Here is a 4,638-nt window from a genome sequence, read left to right on the forward strand (position 1 = left end):
AAAGCTGCTGGCGTTTTCGTTTTTTTTTTAATGTGAGCTGAGAACTTTTGTTTTCTTGCCCTGAAAGTGGATCAGATCTGGGACATACTTTGGCTGAACAGGCAGGATTGTTGTGAAGACGGAGCGCTGTCAGACATTTGTTTAACAGGTGCTTCCACACAGGCAGGCTCAGGTTTTTTTTTTTTTTTTAAGCTTTCACATCTTTCCCACAGGCTTTAACAGCCCATCCAGTTCTAATTTATCAAGCATATGTCTATAGGGAAGAGTGGCTCATTCAAATCTATTACGCAGCTTTGCTGAAGTCTTTGAAGCTGGACAGTTTTTGTCCTCTTTCCCCTTGAATGACTAAAATGTTTCAGGACATAAAGTTCTCCTTCAGGAAATTGATCCAAGTGCTCAGACAAAGCGAAATATGAAATATTGGATGGATTTAACCTCAGTGCAGCACTGCTAGAAAGGGTAGCCCAAATAGATATAAACACTGTGTTTGAGAGGAACGTGAGTTAAAACTGGTGAAACTATCTGTCCATGCTGCAAGGATATTTTACTTGCTAAGAGTTCTTGCAATAGAGTTTTTAAATATAGATTTAAGATTATACAGTAAAATCAACCACTAAAAATATATAAATAACTTTTAAAACAGGCCAAATGATCTATTATGTCTAAAAATAAGATTATGAATCTTGGCAAGTGCCAAATGATTTGCAGTGATACTGAGTGAGACTGGGGAAGGATGAATAAAGAGCAAACTGGTGACTGATATTGTTTCACTGGATGGTCAGTGGATTTCACTTCTTCAAGTGCTACACACACACACACACACACACACACACACACACACACACACACACACACACACACACACACACACACACACACACACACACACACACACACACACACACACACACACACCATCATTTTGGATCAAACTGAGAGTTCATACGATGGTTAAAGAGGACAGGTGTAATCCACTCCCTGCTCAGGTTTGAGGTAGAATATAAGTTACCAGGTGTATACTGTCATACTGTTAATGCTGTTGGAAACATCTGGCTCAAATCCAGGTGTAATAAAAACTTTATATTACTTAAGTCACTAAAATCTTCCCGTTGACTCTCATAAGGAAAGTTGTAGTTTGTGAAGGGCTTGGGCTCCATATTTTACATTCTTCTCATCATGCTTCACATTGTCCGTCTCACAGTCACCATTAGTGACAGCTTCCACAGCACGGGAACACCTGAACAGGGCGCGATGGGAGATCTAACCACTAACCACTGGACTGGAAAACTATCCGCGGAACCACCTGAAGAGCAGCAGCTCTAAACTGGACTCTCCATATGCGACTTCATTTCCTGTTTTTACGTTTGTTTCCAAACTTGTAAACCTACTGGAACTTGCTGCAGCACCTGTCTTCTTGGACTCGTTTAGGTTTCTGTGACAGAAAGAGAAGAGATGTGATAACATCTCAGCTGTTAGTGTTTCAACAATGGACTTTCACAAAGTTCATGAGAGTTTAATGAAGAATATATTCAGTGACAAACCCTCAGTTTGCGCACCTTGATTTCATTTTGACAGGGTTTTTCCATTATAGAGATGAAGTTCTCTTCTTCTACCATCCAACTTGATCCCAGCCAGAAACACCAGGCCTGCTGCATGGAGGGATTCCAGGGACATGAATCATCCGCGCTGGCTGCCTCCTTCGCTCTCAGGAGGAATGTGGTGGTGAGTTATCGGAGGTTCAGAGCTGGTATCCAAATCAGCTGTGGATCTCTGCTGCACCGGTCGGTTGTACCGACCAACCTGGGTCAACTTCTCAGAAGGCCTGTGAAACTCTGCGCCAATGCATTTAGTTTATAATCTTTATAAGAACCTTATATTTGTTTGTCTGAAATACCCATTCATCTTTATTTCTCCAAGTCAGTGTTGCAGATTTCAGTGCACTGGACTGTGTTCTGTCCAACATCATGCAGAACTTGCAGTCGCTCCCTGTGTAACACAGAGTGAATCCCTCAGTGGCTGTCAGGGCAATTTTATTACTGCGTTCCTTTGGTGTTCTCTTATCACGGAGAATAAAAACCTCTACGTGTATCGACTGCGCTCCAACATTGTGTTTCTGTTGTGGCAGGAATGTTCTCTGACTGGCTCACACTTTTATGACCGCTTTTCATTTTGCATGTGGAGCAGGAACTGAGGAATGTGAGTTGAAATGATCTTCAGGTGGGTTTACCAATCCCAACAGAACAGTACAGATAAGTGCAGGTCAAATGAGTGTTTTTGCTCTTTCAGGTTTCTGATATCAGACTTTTTTTTGTTTTTCAATAAAACATTCTGGTGTCTGTCTTTTTTTTTTCCCGCTGCAACAATTAATGGTCAGTGTTTGCAGACATCAACAGGCTTTGGTTCAGGAGAATAAACAGAAGTGTGGGCCAGGAAGCTGGTGTTGTTAGAGCAGCAGCTTTTTTCAAGCTCTCCAATAAGACAAATCCACATATGAACTGAAACAGCAGCAGAATCTTAGTCCTGTTCAGGGAACGCAGATAATTTTCTGTTAACCCAAGTGGAACACTGACTGGGCGAACACCTCTGGCAGTGAACTCTTTTAAATACAAAGAACAGGGACTTCTGTGTGCATGAAATACAATGAAATGAAGTTGAGGGGGGGGGCTTCCGGTGTGTTCTGTTCAGTGGGAAACGGGTCTAAACGGCTCTTTGAGTGTTGAAGGTTGCCGACCCCTGTGATCGACCGTCTCCACGTTAGGGAAAGCACCCAGCAGCCGTAAGTATCACCTGGTCAGTCTACCTGCTGCTACAAACCTACGATGGGCAGGAGGCAAATCTCAGTGACACGTGAATGACAAACGGCTGGTCACACTGCAGGTGGATGCAAATTCAAGAACACAAAACAAATCACATGAAAAATGGAGAGATGAGAAGAATGCTGAGCTCTCTGGTTGTTTGGAGAGTCAACACATGGAAGAGAATCTGTGGAATGAGGAAAATCCAGAGGCCGGAGGCAGGCTGACTGGGTGATGTCGGGGGCTGCTCGGTCTGTCAGAGCAGCTTGAAAGAGGGGAAATAGCTGTGCAGTGCTCAGCCTGAGCCATTCGAGACAATGGCTCTCCTCGGAGGTGAAGCTTCCTTGTATTGTACAGAGTTTCCACAACATGAATGGAAATTCAGACCCGTTCGAGGTGTTTTTTCCATCATGGCCGTCCTGCTGGCGAGTTCCCATCGGAGGGGGCATCACGAACTGCCCCGCTAGTCCTGGATTGTTCAGCTGGTGGACCGTTCTTCACACGGAGAGCTGAGTGGTGCTATGACTTGTTCATACAGGAGAAATTATATAGAAGGAAAAGCATTTCATGTACCTTTAAAAGGTTTTTCTTCAATAGCAAGTCTTTCACATTAACATAGGAAACAATGAGAAAAAAAACGTTTCCAATCGACGATTCATGTTAATATGAAGAAGCTATTCCTGTTCTTAGGAAGAAATTCTTCTTCCTCCACTTGTAAACCCAGAAATGCTGATTTTAACCAAATAAATCAGTTCCTGTTTGCTGTTATTTCCAGAAAAGACAGAGATTAGTTTCCTGAAGCTCTACAGAGCCTCGTCTCACTGTAAACTCAGGATATACAGAACCCTGAGAGGTCACAATTCAATTCAATTCAATTCAATTTTATTTGTAAAGCGCTAAATCACATCAACAAACATCTCAAAGCGCTCTTACAATGATAGAGTACAACAGGACCCAACTAAACCCTTCCAAAGCAAGCAGGTGTAACAAGCAACGAGGTTGCTTGTTACACCTGCTGTTACACCTGTTTCACAGTGAAACGAGGCTCACGACACTTAAAGGAGTCATATCACACAACTTTTCAACACTTTCACATGATTCTTATTGGTCCAAAAACCTTCCATTCAAAGTTTTTTGCCCCACATCCAGCTTGTCCTTGACTTTCATCCAGTTGAATATTGGATCATTCGAGCTACATTCAGAATCTGCTGGGTTTCTGGGAGCTGGACTGGCTCCGCCCCACATGCCCATCTTGGGAAGAGGAGGAAGTGCTTCCCCTCCTTATGCCACGTGCTCGTGTTTACATTCCATCTTACCTCACAGTTCAACCAAACCAATCTGAACCAGAACCTGACCCAGAAGGAGAAGCTCCTGAAGAAGTTCCGACTCTGCGGCTGCAGCAGGACGTTTCAGAAAGTTAGGAAAACACAGTGTGTGTCAATATTTTCTTTGCAAAGAAATGTGCTGTTTTAACAGCAAATAAAGGACAATTCCGACCAGCCTGAGTGACTATGTACTTATCTAACTATGTGCATGCCACACTGAGATGGGTAATTTAGTTATCCTCTACTAATGATCATAATTAGTTGCGGACAGGAGAATATCCTGAGCCACCATTGAATCATAGAAATAAATAAACAAATCATCTCACAATTATCAAGCCCAGACACACAACTCAGACTCTGCCTACATTTGATCGTCAGTCTCTATCAGCACAACTTTACAGACATAAAACAATACCTCACAGTAAACAAAACAAAAACTGGCCTCATCTGTTGTTAACTAACCCGCCCGGTGCTTTGAAAAGTAACATAAAAGCATAGAAATCAGGATATTTTAATTA

Source organism: Lipophrys pholis (genome assembly GCF_963383615.2).
Source record: "Lipophrys pholis genome assembly, chromosome: 11".
NCBI lineage: Eukaryota > Metazoa > Chordata > Actinopteri > Blenniiformes > Blenniidae > Lipophrys > Lipophrys pholis.